The sequence below is a fragment of the Pinus tabuliformis genome, chromosome 5_1 (genome assembly GCF_031772625.1).
Source record: "Pinus tabuliformis cultivar Carrire ecotype Pingquan chromosome 5_1, CPIR1, whole genome shotgun sequence".
Taxonomy (NCBI): Eukaryota; Viridiplantae; Streptophyta; class Pinopsida; order Pinales; family Pinaceae; genus Pinus; species Pinus tabuliformis.
Window position 1 is genome coordinate 725,331,047 of NC_142305.1, and position 18,143 is coordinate 725,349,189.

Here is an 18,143-nt window from a genome sequence, read left to right on the forward strand (position 1 = left end):
TCTCCTAAAGCCATAGCTTAGACTACATGGCGAGCTATCGGACTATGAATGAAGTGAATTGATTTTACTTTTATTAGTTTGCAGTTTTTGACTTGTTTGAGTGCAGTAGCTTAACTAATTTTTTTTTTGTATTTAGATGAGCAGCAGAAGTAGTGATTTCATGATCAGTAGTTCATAATTTATTTGATTTTACTAGCAGTACATTTCCACTCTTGTTTAAGTGACAGTTTCACTACTACTAGTACGTTTTGAGATCCTCTGAAGTGTTAAGCTCTGGAAATCAGCATAAAGGACATAATTGCCTTAAAATCTATATCCATACTTACCTTCTGAAGTATTCTTAAAATTTAGGAATAGGATTTCCATTCACATTAGGAGATAAACGAAGATAAAACCCCCAAAACAAAACAAAAATTGAAAACAATAAAAAGTAAGAAAGAGGTTCTCTTGCACATATAGTGCGGCACACTTCGTCAGTTTACGCCTCTCAGTCGCTAATTAATGTAGATATTTAGGACATACTAAATTGACTAAACAAATACCCTGCAATATTTGAACCACTACATCCATTTTGTTTACTCGGTGGTGTCTTATATACATAAAGGTATTTCTTCTAGTTCCTATGGTTATTCAGGTATGAGGGTTCATGACAGAAGGCTTCTTCGTTGGAATCTTCCTCTCATGGGCTTAGATTCAATTCCACTTCCACCAGGTAATTAATTTCTTCTTGTATTTCTGAAATTTCTCTAATTTCATGGTTTTGCTTCATGGCTCAGTGTTAATTCCTTTCCTTGCGTTGTTCTTAGCTTGCACTGGAACTAGGCACTCTTCCAATGCCTGTTACTTACCTTAGGTAATTCTTATTCCTCCATTCTTCTTATATACTCCAATAGTGATTTGTTTAAAAAATATGTATATTCGCATTCTGGGTTATTAATTCCCCTTTGGTTTTCATCTTTGACCTACAGGTATTCCAAGCCCCTTTAATTTACGGTGAAAGTGTGTGGCGTACAAAGTTCATTCAACTATTAATTAATTGCAATTTCTATGTTATTGTTCAAGTTGGTTGATTTACCTCTATTTTTCTACTTCTTGGATAATGAGGGATAGCTCGATTTTTGTTTCCTAAGTTGGTTGTGTATGACTGGGAGCAACAATTTCGTTGTTAGCCCTCATGACTAGGTGTTAGGTCATAGCCTGCACTGTGAGAATTTCAAACAGTTAGTGTTCCTCCTTTTATCAACATGGTGGTTTATAAACTGCCTCTTGGTTATATTTTGACACTATAATTTTTTTTTACATTTCCATCTATTCACTATATTGTATTTTGAGCTATCTTCCTGACTATTTGTGTAAGGATAGAGCATGTGTCATGGGTTGTATTTTTTTTCTTTTATATACAGTATAGATATATATATCCCTTGGTTGCAGATATTCTTGAGTAATTTATTGATATTTGTATGTACGTAAATTGGCTATGTTTGTTATTCCCTAGTGCTGGGTTATGCTAAAGTTATCCTCCTCCTTGAATGATATTGTTGCGATAATTTAGTAAACATAGTATTCTATATGTCTGTAGCTTTGGCACTGTTGTGTGCATATGTATACTTTCTTCATTGTTTTTTGTATTGTTATTAGTATAGGAAATAAGACATTATAAACAAATCTCAAATCGATTACAACATTGTGGTCATTCAATATCGATAATAATTATTTCAATACATGGTTATCTACTAATACTAGGTATAATTTTCCCTCCACGCATAAATTATGTTGAGTTTTCTGTGTATCTCATAGTCTTCGGATTGCCTACTCTGCTAAGCGCAATATGCCTCTTCGCTACATAAACTTGTTACAATAATTTTTCTTTTTGTTCTACATAGGTTTAGTGCTCGAATTTCTATGGGGCAAGGGTTTACCTCAAGTCTTCCTAACAACAACCTATAGTCTTATAACGCGTCTTATTGGGATTTATTTCTCTTATACACTTAAAACTAGAAAGTGATAGGTGGTTGTTACTGTCAATGATAACCTAATCTATAACTTTAGCCTTACCTTATGGGTATTGACTCGCAACACAAAACAGTCTAACCTCTCAGACTTATAGTCCACTATGCATATGATATTGCCCATGTTTATCATGCAAATGTTATACTTTTTGTTTATGTTTAATCTAGGTTAATAATGAAATTGTATGCATAAAGGAGAGAAGAAATCCTAGTGATAATGAACCTGTAAATTGATCACTTACATGAGTGAAATTTGTTATTCCAATCTTCTATAGACCATTGATTCTTGAATACTTACAAGTCCCAATTTAATATTAAACTTGTAATATATGTGTTTATATACATCAGTTAGTTTTCTCATTATAAAATCTTTTCTCTAGGACCACAAACCATTATCATATAGAAAAATGATATTCATGGGTCTAAACCATAATTTTTTTCTCTAATTTCAAGATACCATTACCTTTCAGAATATTTCATTGATGAAGTTATAGAAATATTTATGTCAAAAACTTCAAAGTAATTTTAGTAATCCTCCACCTACATTCTAAAAGAATTATAATACAGATGCTCATCGCAGTACTAGATATTGCATGCTATTCTAAATTATCATTGCATAAAACGCAACAACCTTTACTAACATGAAATTATATAGAAAAATAAATCACAGTATAACCTGTAAGAAATAAATACGACACACTGGAACATGGAACACCATTTTCCTCCCAACCATCGAACTGCTTCTCCTCAGTTCACCCCCAAGTAGAGATTCATTTGCCAAGCTATCAACAACCTTGTTGATCCTTACAATAGGAATTTTATGCCTTCCATGTGGGATTTTTCCTCAAGAGGTGTCTCGCTTTTATGGTTTTCTTTTCAATAAAAATCTCAATTTTATCCCCATCGATGCTTTATGCCAATCCCAAATTAGTATTTATCTACATCTAAGCACTTAATGGATCTTTCTCTCCCATCCATTAAGTCTATCCAAAATTATTTCTAGAATTCCAATCATGGAAAGGTTATCATATATGGAATCTCACCTGTAAGTGTTCCATTTTCAAATGTTTCCAATTTACTACTCATTTATTAATAAAACATTTATATAGATAATTATGTCATAATTTCCCATGACTTTTTCTTTGTCATCATAGTTCAGTTTTAGCAACAATAAAAATACTAATATTTCCAATAGAGAAGGGTCATTACATTCTCCCTCCCCTTTATTTACACTATCCTCAATGTTTGTATTTCCATTCCAATTTTCTAAAGCAATGTTGGATACCTTCTCTGCATCTCTTCAAGTTCCCAGGTGGCCTCTACAATAGTAAAGTGTCTCCACTACACCTTAACTTCAGCGACGGCTTGATTCTGGAGCCATATCTCTTTCTTGTCTAGAATACAGAGTAGTTCTGCTAGAAAATCACCTTCAGGTTCTGCCTGTAGAATTTTTCAATAAATAATATGAGTATTATAATGCACATATTTTTTAATAAAGGTACATGAAATACATTATGAGATTTAATGTGATTGGACAAAGCTAACTGGTAAGCTACAGGTCCGACTCAATCCAAAATTTCAAAATGTCCACAAAAACGTGGAACTAATTTGGAACAAGTCCTTGTATGCAGAGTGTTTTTCTTCATTTCCACTCACAAATAAACATGATCCCTAACTTTAAATTACTTGTGCATTATTTTCTTATCTGCATAGATCTTTTTTTAGTCTTGTGTTGCTTTCATGTTCTGTTGAATTTTCCGCAGTCTGTTCCATTTCCTTCATTAATTTTGGCCCCAAAATCAATTTTTCCTCTCGTTGACTCCAACTAAGGGGTGTATGGAATTTTCTACCATACGAAGCCTCAAAGGGGCTCATTTTAATAGAGGTTTGATACCTATTATTATATGCAAAATCAACTAAATGTAAAAATTCATCCCATTTGTTAAGTCTATCCATCACATACATTCTAAGAATATCCTCCAAAATTTGGTCAACCCTTTCATTTTGTCCATCCATTTGAGGATGGTATGCCATGTTGAAATTTAGCTTAGTACCCATGTTTTCAAATAATTCCCTCCAAATCGTTGAGGTGAATTTGGCATCTTAGTCTAATACTATCATTTTTGGCACTCCATGCAGTCGAAAAATTTCCTTCACAAATATATTAGCAATTTGTGTTGTGTCATAAGTGGATTCGATAGGTATGAAATGGGCTGCCTTACTTAGTGCATCCACTACTACCATAATGGATTCATCCTGTCTCTTTTTTTGCGATAATCCTGTGATAAAATCTAAGGATATTATCTCCCATTTCCATTCAGGAATAGGTAGTGGGTTCAAAAACCCAGGAGGGTGTTGATGTTCAACCATAACTTGCTGACACTCTATACATTTGGATAAATATTCCGCCACCTCCTTCTTCATACCTAGCCAAAAGAGACTTTTCCTCAATGTTTTGATCATTTTATAGTATCCCGGTTGTCGCGCAAATGGCCTCTTATGATACTCATCATGTATCATCTCTTTCAATTCTAGTATATTGGGTATATAACTTTCCCCTGTAAATCAATAGTTTTCTAGTATTTTCTGCGTATCCCGGCACATGAACTTGTTGTAATTTTTGTTGATTTTCTAAGTATTTTGGATCCTTATGTGAAAAAAAATTAATTTTCTCCACGAAAACTCTTTTAATGCTACTAACGGTGACTTCCATTAAATTGTAAGCATACCTGATTAAGGCATCAGCTATTTTGTTTTCCTTCCCTTTTGTGTGTTTTATATCAAACTCAAATTCTCTAAGGAATGCCATCCATCATGCATGTCTTGCATTAAGGTGTGACTGATTGAATAAATATTTTAAGCTAAAATGATCTATTATTAAAGTGAATTGCTTACCTAACAGATAATGCCTCCACATTTTCAGGGCACGTATAATAACAACTAATTCCAAATCATATACAACATAATTTCATTCATGATGCTTCAACTTCCTTTATTCATACAATACTACATAATTATCCTATAATAAAACTCCTCCCAACCCTTCCATGCATGCATCCATGCATACTGTAAATTCCTTGTTTGGATCTGTAGCTTTCAGAATAGGTGTTGTGGTAAGTAAATATTTTAACTTATCAAAAAAATTCTAGCATTCAACAGTAGATTCAAACATTAACCCTTTCTTCTGTAGAGAGGTAATATGATATTTTATCTTGGAAAAACCTTTAATAGACCGGCAGTAATATCTAGCAAGCCCCATAAAAGACCAGACAATAGCTACATCTTTGGATATAGGACAATTAAACATGGAATTCACCTTATTTTGGTCAACTACTAACCCTTCCTTCAAGATGACATGCCCCAGATATCAAATTCTTGTTTCATAGAACTCACACTTACTAAACTTGGCATATAATTTTTTTTCCCTTGGAGTCTACAACACCATCCTTAGGTGCTCCTTATGTTCTTCTTCAGTTCTATAATATAATAGGATATCATCAATAAATACTAGTGCAAATTTATCTAGATATTTGATAAGTACGTTGTTCATTATACACATGAAAGTTTTCTAGGCATTCGTAAGTGTAGATTCATAGCTCATGTAATGTACTAAAACACAAGACAATAATATCCTCTACTCTTTAAACAACAAAAACCAACAGGTGGATGAAAACAATAATCGACAAGAGGAAGATAATCAAAGACACATAACACAATTGTTTCTCTAGGGAAATCTACTGCTCAAAACCCCAACTATGTATTGCATTAATCATAAATCTGAGTGATAATATAAAGCTTGTTCTCAAAAGAACAATTTTTGCACAAGTATTATCAACTCTTTGCCTCACAAGCCCTCTTTGGCCAATACTTAGCCAATTTTGCTGCCAGCCAAGCTCCTATTTCCTTACTCAATTCCTGTGAGGGTCAACCAATATATAATTGGGAAATCCTTCCTCGATAATTGCGCAATCCAAAACTAGGTCCTCTTTTGATTGCATGCATGACCTGTACAACTCAGATCATTCTAAAATTGATAGTACACTATCCTTGCACTCTAGTCTCAAATGGGTCTTTCTCTAAACTGACATGCAAGAGTTTCTCATGAGGGAATCTTCAGTTAGTTGGAGTAGCACTGAGGATGCACCAGTGCACCAACTCACTACTAGACCTCTACTAGTTCCAAAAATAGTTAGAACTAGTTTAACTATGTATAACGCTATCAAATTGAGTTATCTAATTACAACTAAACTAAAATCATACTAGACCCCTCAAATTTAGGAAGAAAATATACATGACTAAAGAAAGACTTCCAAATCAAAATTCCTAAGATAATTAAGTTAATTAAACTTAATTAACTATTTACAAGATGCTATGAGAATAGAATTTGATTTTAATGAACAATTTAATTCAAGGAAAAATTAAATTAAAATTTCTTGTTTCCATTTCTCAACACTCCCTCTCTACAAGAAAGGGATTATGAGCTACCCCGATCATGTTTCTGTGAAACTCAAATTTACATCTTGACAATGCCTTTGTCAAAATGTCAACATCTTGCTCCTCCATGGCAATGTACTCCAACAACATAATCTGCCTCAATACACAATCTCAAAGATGATGATATCAGATATCTATATGCTTGGACCGATAATGAAAAACTGGATTTTCAGAGAGTTTCATACAACTCTGATTATCGCAGTAAATCACAGTTGGATCCATCTACTGATAAATCAAACCTACCAGAATCTTTCTCATCTAGATGGCCTCACATGCTGCCTGACTTGCAACCAATTACTCTACCTCTTCCGAACTGAGTGCAACAAATATTTGTTTCCTGTTGTACCAAGAAATTGTTACTGGCCCAATACTGAATATCCCTCCTGATGTGCTCTTCCCATCGGGTGGACTCCCTGCCCAATCTGCATCGGTGAATCCTTGAAGCTTCACTCCCTCCGTCGATTTGTACCACAATCCATACTGAGTAGTGACTCCAATGTATCTCAACACATGCATTGCTGCCTTCCAATACATCTTGGTAGGCCTAACCATTGCTTGAGTAAGCTAGTTAGCTACATAGCACGTATCCCGTCGTGTGTTCACCAAATACATGATTGAACCCACAAGTTTCATCTAAACAGTAGCTTCCACTACTTCCCTGAAGTAACATCCTCCTTCCTCTAGTTACCTGCTAGAGGAGTCTTCATGGGTTTGCTGCTCTCCATGCGGAACTTTATGAGTATCTCGTTGGCATACTTTCCCTGAGATACAAACATTTCCCCATGACCCTACCATACTTCCGTGCCCATAAAGTAATGCATGAGCCCCATGTCCTTCCTCTCAAACTCTCTTGAAAGATCCTCCTTTCAAGACTTGATCAACTGATCATTACCTGTCAAAATCAAATCGTCAACCTATAACACAATTATCAATAATTTACTTTCTAACACTATCTGGTACATTTTCGAATCCGCTTCACTCTTGGTGAAGCGCAACCCAGTGAAGTAGCTATTGATCCTGGTGTACCAAGCACAGGGTGCTTGCTTCAGCCTATACAACGCTCTCTTGAGTCGGCACACATGAGACTCACGGTCGAAGGTCTCAAAACCTTTAGGTTGCTCTATGTACACCTCTTCCTCAATCATTCTATTAAGGAATGTTATCTTTACATCTATTTGATGTATCTTCCAACCTATCTGCATTGACAATGCCAATATAGATCTAATCGATGAGTACCTTGCAACAGGAGCAAAGGTCTCATCATAGTTAATCCCCTCTACCTATGAAAATCCACAGGCCACAAACCTATCCTTATGCTTCTCCACACTACCATCTACAACTTTCTTTACCTTTTAAAGCCATCGAGAGCTCACCACTGACTTGTCCTCCGATATCGAGACCACATCCAAAACACTATTATGAACTATGGAGTCATACTCCTCCACCATGGCATCAACCCAAACTAGTTGTTGCATTGCCTCCTCAAAGGAAGATGCCTTTGTCTCCACATATCTATTCATAAGAGCCATGTATCTATTGTACTTATCATGTGACCTCCTCTACCTACGTTCAGATCTGGGTGCTCCCACATTCTCTCTTGCATCATGCAATAACCTGTCAGCCTCTCTGGTGTGCTTTATCCCATCTTTGGAAGACTATTCTTGAGTGGATGTCTCCACTCCCGGATCCTCTGCATGTGGTTGCTCCACATTAATTCAAGGCTCCTAAACCTCAGGAGATAAAATCTCCTCAACTGCATGTAGCTGAAGCTCCTTCTCAAGGGAAACTCCCATGGACTTCTCCTCATCGAATCTGACATCCCTGTGAACCACTGTCATCTTGCTGGTCAGAAAGTGCACCCGTTAGTTGTGAGGTGTATCAGTGTACCCCACAAATATCCCCAACTCTGTTGTTGGCTCAAGCTTCTTCCATGCATCTTTGGTCACATGGCAATATATAGATGACCAAAAAATCCTAAAGTGACCAACATCTGGCCTCTTACTGGGGAACGCCTCCTCTGGTGTTTTCATCCCAAGTATCTAATGTGGGCTTTTGTTCTGCAAATAAACAGTTGTGTTGCATGCCTCAGCCCACAAGTGTAGTGGTAGTCTCTGATCATGCAACATCGCACGTGTTGCACCTATAATGCTTATGTTCTTTCTTTCGGCCACCCCATTCTGTTGTGGGTTATGGGGTGTTGTTAACTCTTGTTTAATCCCTTATGTTGCACAGAAGTTCTTAAACTCATTTGAGACATACTCACCATCATTATCACTCCTCATAGCTTTAACCTTCTTGTCAAGTGTTATAAAATTATATATTACGGAGCAATGGAACACATAAAATATTGCAGAAATATAAACACAGAAAATGCACAAAACAAGAGAGACACAGATATACGTGTTTCACCCAGTTTGGGATACGTCCACCCCGAACAGCCAGTCCTTCCTTTCTATTATCCAGCAAAATGAAGAGACACAACCTACAACAAATCTGCTGTAATATCCTCTGTTTTCTCTCACAGTCTCACCTCTCAGTTTCTCGCTCACAGAATACACCTCTATATCTCAGCCTCCAATACAATGCCCTCATACAAAGAGAGGGGTTGCCTTCTAGGGAAAAAAAACCTAAACTAAACATAAGTCCTACCGTCAAATCATGTGCCTAATGAACAACCCAGATTGAGTAGAAATTACTATACTTTTACAAGGCAATTTTACATTTGTTTTTAGCTTTGGGGGCGCTGCCCCGAGCCCCCGCCAGGGGACCACTGGGCCCCGGACCCCCCAGCCGGGGGGGGTCAGCCCCCCCGACCCCCGCGGGGGGACAAGTCCCCCCCGCACCCCCCCGCGTGGAGGGGTGTAGAAACTTCCTGGGGTATACATTCGGCTGAAACAAAGACCTCTGAACAATCATGCTCCACACACAACAATCTCCCACTTGGAGAATGATTGTAGAAACTCCACCGCTGCTTCATTTGCTGGACAATGACTCCTCTTTGGACCTGGTTGTTTCTCATCTTTATCGTCATCCTTGAAGACCAATTGAACCTGAGCATATTCTCAGTTTCTCCCTGGTTACAACTTTTGTTAGCATATCTGCAGGATTCTGGCTAGTGTGTATCTTTTCCAGCTTCAACTCTCCATCTTCCAACACTGATCGTATGAAATGGTACTTGAGTTGTATGTGTTTAGTCCTGGAATGAAATGCTGAGTTCTTTGCAAGATGAATGGCACTTTGGCTATCACTGTATAACGTGCCCTTATCATACTCCTTACCCAATTCACCCATAAACCTTTGTAACCAAATCATTCTTTACTAGCCTCTGTAGCAGCAACATACTCTGCTTCTGTTGTTGAAAGTGCAACAACACTTTGGATTTTTGAAACCCAACTGACAGATGTTCCTCCAACAGTAAATACATATCCTGTAGTGCTCCTCCTGTTATCTCTGTCACCTGCCATATCTGCATCAACGTATCCCTGTAGAGAAATGTTTGCACCACCAAAGCATAATGCTTGATTTGTGGTACCTTTCAAATATCTGAGAATCCATTTCACTGCCATCCAATGTTCCTTTCCTGGATTGTTCATGTACCTCCTTACAACTCCCACTGCATGTGCAATATCAGGCCTTGTGCAGACCATTGCATACCTTAAGCTTCCAACTGCTGATGCATATGGAACTTTAGACATATAATCCATGTCTTCTTGGGTCTTTGGGCACATTTCCTTGCTAAGTTTGAAATGGCTAGAAAAAGGTGTACTAACTGGTTTTGCATTGTGCATATTAAATCTTTTCAACACCTTTTGTATGTACTCATTCTGAGACAATGTTAATTTGCGATTTTTCCTGTCTCTAGTGATTCTCATACCAAGGATTTGTTTTGCAGCTCCCAAATCCTTCATTGCAAATGAATTTTCCAATTTTCTTTTGAGTACATTTATTTCCTGCATGTTAGATCCTGCAACAAGCATGTCATCCACATACAATAACAATATAATATAGCTACCATCATTTTGCTTTTTCAGATAAACACAATGATCAGAGTGACATCTAGTATAACCTTGTTCAGACATAAACTTGTCAAATTTTAGATACCACTGCCTTGGAGCCTGTTTTAAGCCATACAAGCTCTTCTTCAACCTGCACACTAGTTTCTCCTTCCCTTTCACCTCATATCCTTGTGGCTGGTGCATATATATCTCTTCCTCCAAATCCCCATGGAGAAAGGCTGTCTTTACATCTAACTGCTCAAGATGCAAATCTTCAGCTGCTACAAGACTTAAAATAGTTCTTATTGAAGTCATTTTAACAACAGGAGAAAATATTTCATCAAAATCAATACCTTTATTCTGTGCAAACCCCTTCACCACAAGTCTAGCTTTGTACCTCTGTTTTCCTCCATCTTCTTCCTTCAGCCTGTAAACCCATTTATTCTTCAATGTAGTTTTTCCTGCAGGCAACCTGACTAAATCCCAAGTCTGGTTATGTATTAAGGAGTCCATCTCTTCTTCCATGGCTACCTCCCACTTCTTCCTGTTTTCAACCTGCATTGTTTCTTCATAACATTCGGGTTCACCAGAATCAGTCAATAATAAATAATATAATGAACGAGAGTATCGTTCAGGGGGTCTACTTATCCTGGTAGATCTTCTAACACCACTTTCAGGTGTTTGGGGTGCCTGTTGCTGTTGTGGTGGTTGTTGTTGTTGATTATTATTATTTTCAGGCACCTTTACCTTTTCAGTGATTTCATCAAGAACTGCGTATTCCTTGTTTTCTTTTTCTTGTTTCTTTTCTTGCAACTGATTCTTATACAAGACCTTTTCATTGAATATTACATCTCTGCTCCTAATGATTTTGTGATTTTCGTAATCATATAAGCGATAACCAAAATCATTAACACCATATCCAATAAAGGTACATTTCTTTGACTTTGCCTCAAGCTTTGTTCTATTTTCTTTATCAATATGGACAAAGGCCTCACAACCAAAAGGTTTTAAAAAGGAGTAGTTTACCTTTTTACCTGTCCATGCTTCCTCCGGAACACCACCATCCAAGGAACTTGAAGGCCCTCTATTTATTAGATAAACAGCAGTATCTACAGCATCTGCCCAAAACTGTAAAGGCAATCCTGCATGCAATCTCATGCACCTTGTACGCTCCATGATTGTTCTGTTCATCCTTTCTGACACACCATTTTCTTGTGGTGTTCTTGGAACTGTCTTCTCTCTACGAATTCCATGCTCTGAATAGTACCTATCAAACTCTTTGCTGCAATATTCACCTCCATTTTCTGATCTAAGACACTTCAATTTCTTTCCTGTCTCAATCTCAACCAAAGCTTTCCATTTCTTGAAAGTATCAAATACATCAGATTTATTCTTAATACAATAAATCCAAGTTTTTCTAGTTGCATCATCAATAAAAGTAACATAATAACGAGAGCCACCAAGAGATGATACCTGAGCAGGTCCCCATACATCTGTATGCACAAGCTCTAATTTTTCATTCTTCTTTTCTTTCCCAACTCTGAGAAATCTGACTCTCTTCTGTTTTCCATAAATGCAATTCTCACAGAAGTCCAAATCAACATTCTTCAAACCTGGCAACAAATTCCTTGAGTGAAGAATCTTCATCCCATTTTCACTCATGTGTCCGAGCCTATGATGCCATAATGCTGCATCTGCTCCTTTGGAAGTTAAAGCATTAACAGAGTTAGAAATACCATTGCATAAATACAATGTACCAACCTTTTCGCCTTTTGCTATTACCAGGGCTCCTTTGGTGACCTTCCAAGCTTTATCTGTGAAAGTTGTCACACAACCTTCACCGCCTAACTGCCCTGTTGAAATCAGATTTTTCTTTAGATCTGGAACATGCCTTACCTCCTTTAATAGCCATTGGTTTCCATTTTGCTGTTTTACAAGAACCTTACCCATTCCAACGATTTTACAGGGTTTATCATCACCCAGAAGAACTTGTCTAAAATCTCCTTGAACATAGTCATGAAAGTATTTCTTATCAGGTGTGGCATGGAATGAAGCCCCTGAATCTACCACCTAGGAATCAGTAATATTTTCGAAAGAAAGAATCAAAGCATCTTGTAACACCTCACCTGTCACATTTGCTTCATGATTGTTTTCTTGCTGTGCATCTCCTTCTTTTCCCTTCCGAGATCTAAAGTCTTTCTTTAGGTGTCCTTTCTTTCCACATTTCCAGCACACTATCCCCGATCTGGACTTGGATCTGCCTTTCCTTGATTTACTGCGATATCCTGAGCTCTTTCCTCTTTCCATTTTTCTTCCTCTAGACTCTGCACTCAAAGCATTTCCCGATGTCTCACCGGAGCTTTTCTGTCGCATTTCCTCGCTAAGGATAGCACCGACAACATCATCAAACTTTAAAGTACTAGATCCAGAAACAGAGTTACTAATGGCCATTACCAAACCATTCCAACTTTCTGATAATGAGCACAAGAATAACAGAGCTCTAACTTCATCATCAAAGTTTACCCCTACAAAACTTAACTGACTTGTAACTGTATTAAAATCATTTAAATGGTTTGCAACAGATCCACCTTCCGACATATTCATATTAAATAACCGTTTCATAAGAAATACCTTGTTTGAGGCCGAGGGTTTTTCATATAGTTTCAACAACGTCTGCATCAAACCCTCTGTCATGGTTTCCTTCGAAATGTTGAAGGCGACTGACGCAGCAAGGCACAACCGTATTGTTCCGAGTGCCTTTCTATTGAGAAGGTTCCATTCTTCATCTTTCATACCCGTCGGCATCTTTTTTTTTCCACCCAATGCTAGGTATAGATATTTCTGATACAGATAATCTTCCATCTGCATCTTCCACAACGAGAAGTTTTGGCCATTAAATTTCTCGACCCTAAACTTACCATCTTCTGCCATTACTCCCACTCGAACCAGGAACCCTTCCTTCCTGCGAGTTTATCAACCAAATAGACCTTCGGCTCTGATACCAGTTGTTAGAAAATTATATATTACGGAGCAATGGAACACATAAAATATTGCAGAAATATAAACACAGAAAACGCACAAAACAAGAGATACACAGATATACGTGGTTCACCCAGTTTGTGCTACGTCCACCCCGAATAGCCAGTCCTTCCTTTCTATTATCCAGCAAAATGAAGAGACACAACCTACAACAAATCCGCTGTAATATCCTCTGTTTTCTCTCACAGTCTCACCTCTCAGTTTCTCGCTCACAGAATACACCTCTATATCTCAGCCTCCAATACAATTCCCTCATACAAAGAGAGGGGTTGCCTTCTAGGGCAAAAAACCCTAAACTAAACATAAGTTCTACCGTCAGATCATCTGCCTAATGAACGACCCAGATTGACTAGAAATTACTATACTTTTACAAGGCAATTTTACATTTGTTTTTAGCTTTGGGGGCGCTGCCCCCGAGCCCCCGCCGGGGGACCGCTGGCCCCCGGACCCCCCAGCCGGGGGGGATCGGCCCCCCCGGACCCCCGGGGGGGGACAAGTCCCCCCCGCACCCCCCCGCGTGGAGGGGTGTACAAACTTCCTGGGGTATACATCCGGCTGAAACAAAGACCTCTGAACAATCATGCTCCACACACAACACCAAGCTCTTTCTTGACCAATTCTTTAAATTCACAAAACTTCGTGCATGTTTGATCCTTCTTCTACATGAAACATATACAGCATTTACGGGAAAATTCGTCAACAAATATAACATAATACCTGTGTTTTCTCGTGGATTTTGTTGAGAATGGTCTACACACATCTGAATGGACTCATTCTAGAATCGCCTCTCTCAACTGTCTTTTTTGTGAAAGGAAGCATTGGTCTATTTTTCCCAAATGTCGCCCCTTGCATGTATCAACTTTCTCTAGCGTACCTTTGGGAAGACCAGAAGAGATCTATTACATGATTTTCAAAGCCCCATGATGTAAGTGACCCAATTACATGTGCCCCAAATCACCAACGTCTCGACTCTGCACCTTCTCTTCTTTCGTGCTCAAAGCAACACAATCCTCTACCTCTATCGGATATAGATTCTTAACTCGAATCCCTATCTTCTTTACCTAACCCATGGTTATGGGTCAAAGGAATGTCTTTCCTTTGCTAAAGACCACATCATAGCCTCTATCCTCCAACATGGCGACCGATACTAAGTTCTTCTTCAACCCGGGCACATACATAACATCTCTCAAGGTGAGAGGAGCACCATGACCCTCTAAAAAGTAATCATGCTCAATCCAATAGCACTATATCTCCTGGCGCCACCCATATCGATACGCATCTAGAGATCCTTCTCCTACAGGTCATTGAACAACTACTTGTCACCAATCATGTCGAATGAAGCTCCACTGTCAAGGTACCATACACTACCCATCATTTATGACACCATGCATGCAACGAGAGTAAAGTCCAATTCGAATTGAGACGTCAAAGCCTCACCCGCCGCTCATCCTGAGGACTTCTTCTTGCACTTCTTGAGTGGACAGTTTGTAGCAAAATGTCCCAGATCATGACAACGAAAGCACTTAAATTTTGACATGTATTTCTTCTTGCCTCCATGAAAATAATCTAATTTGGAATGGGATGTTTTCCCTTTCCCCTTCCTTGCCTTACCCGCTAAGGCACAATTTTCCTCATCATCAGTCTTTCATTAGGAACCATCTCTAGTGTTCCTTCTGATCTCCTCCTACATCAAATCTGACCATGGTCATTCCCAATCTGGTAGCTTCTCCCTCCCATTAACATATTCCTGATAGTTATTCCAACTCTTGGGAAGGCTTAGGAGAGCTAGGCTCACCATATCATCATCAACAACAATTATTCCAACACTTCCAAGTTCATTATGATAGTGACTGAACTTGGTCAAGTATTTTGGAATGGTCTCACCTTTATCCATCTTGTTTTTTTGAAGTTTGTCTTTCAGTACCAACTTCCTATGGTCATTGTTGTTTTGGAATAGGTTTGTCAATGCTTTCCACATAGCATATGAAGTTTCCTTCCCATGGAGACTCGAGACAATTTGGTCTTGATCTCCCTCAAGGATTATCCACCTCGCCTTCGTCCCACACTTCTTCCATTCGGTCAGATTGTATGCATCTGATGCTGCTAGCTTAGGAATGTCTTGATCAATGAATTCCTTGAGGCCATCATCCTCCATCACAACCTCCACCTATCCTTCCAAGCTATATAATTTGAGTTTCCTTCTAAGTCATACTCGAGCCTCAAACCATAGAAAGCCATTTATCGATCCTGAAGTATGTATTACAAATTCGAATGTCACTTGTAATCCCCGAACTAAAAACTTTGAAATCTCCTCTAGTACCTATAGATTCACAACTCATGTAATGTACTAAAACACAAGACAAGAATCTACCCTATTCTTTAAATAGTGGAAACGAATAGGTCGATGAAAAAAATAATCGACAAGGGGAAGATAATCAAAGAAACATAACACAATTGTTTATCTCGGGAAAGCCACTACTCAAAACCCCGATTATCTATTGTATTAATTAGAAATTTGAGTGATAATACAAAGCTTGTTCTCACAAGAACAATTCATGCACAAGTATGATCAACTCTCTGCCTCACATGCCTGCTCTAGCCAAAACTTAGCCGATTCTGTTGCTTGGAAAGCCCCTATTTCCTTGCACAATTCCTATGAGGATTAGCCCATATTTAATTAGGAAATCCTTCCTCCATAACTGCACAATCCAAAAATAGGTCCACTTCTGATTGCATGCATGACCAGTACAACTCATATCATTCTACAACTGATAATACACTATCCCTACACTCTAGTCTCAACTCGGTCTTTCTCTGAACTGACATGCATGAGTTTCTCATGAGGGAATATTCAGTTAGCTGGAATAGCACTGAGGATGCACCAGTGCACCAACTCACTCCTAGACCTCTACTAGTTCCACAAATAGTTAGAACTATTTTAACTGTCTATGACTCAGTCAAACTGAATTATCTAATTACAACTCAAATAAACTCATCCTAGACCCCTAAAATTTAGGGAGAACATATACATGACTAAAAAAATACTTCCAACTTGAAATTCCTAAGCTAATTAAGTTAATTAAACTTAATTAACTATTTACATGTTGCTATGAGAATAGAATTCAATTTTAATTCACAATTTAATTCAAGGACAAATTAAACTGGGATTTCTTGTTTCCATTTCTCAACAGTAAGGCCAAATGGTAACACCACAAACTCATAGTTTCAGCATCGGGTCTTAAATGTTGTTTTACAAATATCCTCATTTTTAATTCTCAGCTGATGATATCCCACCCTTAGATCGATTTTGGAAAACATGGTGGCTCCACTTACCTGGTCAAATAAATCATCAATGCGAGGTAGGGGATACTTAGTTTTTATAGTTAGCTTGTTTATCTAACGATAATCAATGCAAATTATAAATGTGCCATCTTTTTTCTTAATCAAAGTACAAGCACTCCCCATGGTGATACACTAGGCCTAATATATTATTCATCTAGCAGCCCTTGTAGATGCATTTTCATCTCCAACAACTCTGGTGGACTCATCCTGTACGGTGCTCGAGACACTGGGGCTGCACCCGGTACCAAGTCTATGGAAAAGTCTATATGTCAATGAGGTGGTAAACTGGGAATCTCCTCTAGAAAAGCATCCAGAAATTATTTAATGATTGGGACAATATTCAATTTTAGCTCTCTTCTTTAGTGTTCACTTTCTTCTACATGAACCATGAATACTTGGCATCGTTTTCGGACACTCTCCTTCATTCGCAGGGTTGTAATTTTCCTAACTGATATTTGTTTTGGCACACCCTGAATGGTTTGAGTTTGTCCCTGCGAATTTACACAGGTCACAACTTTTTATAGGCATTTTATAAGCACTTCTTGCTGCTCCAACCAATCCATTCCAATTTATTTATCATAAGACCCAAGGGGAAGTGCATTTAAATCTAATGTAGTCAGGTAACCATTTAACTTTAGTTGACATTTTCTTACTCAGCTAGTAACTCTTCTCTTGGTGTGTGTTGCCAATTGCACCAACCAAGTTGTTTTATATTTTTCAATTTACATTTTTCCACTATTTTTGGTCCAACATAGCTTAGACTAGCTCCAGGATAATTTAAAATGGAAACAGATTGATTGGCGATAATACCTTCTAGCTCAAAATTGTAAATTGATGTTTCGCCTGTCTATCCTCCAAGGTTGTGCTTATTCTCGAAATAATCCTAGCAAATTCATTCACTGTAGTAGCTTCTTGGATAGCTTGCATGTTTTACATGGGCCTGGGATTGTGTGGGAAATCCCTCAGTAGATTAGGTTCGCCACAACCCCAACATTTTAGTGATCCCTTTTCCTTTTCTCCATTATTCCTCTTAAGATTCAAATCGATGGTTTTGAGCTCATATGGGAATGTGTTTGTTGTTTTACATTCACCTTATCAAATCTTTTCCGATGGTTGTCCCTACCAAAAATTTTAAGATATCCTAGTTTCAGTCGTCTGCCTCCCATTTTGACCTTGATCCTATACTTATTCTGCCCAAACTTAAAACCTCCCCCCTTAATTTTAAATTATTTCTAGCATAACCTTGCTTCCCTCACTACCTCAT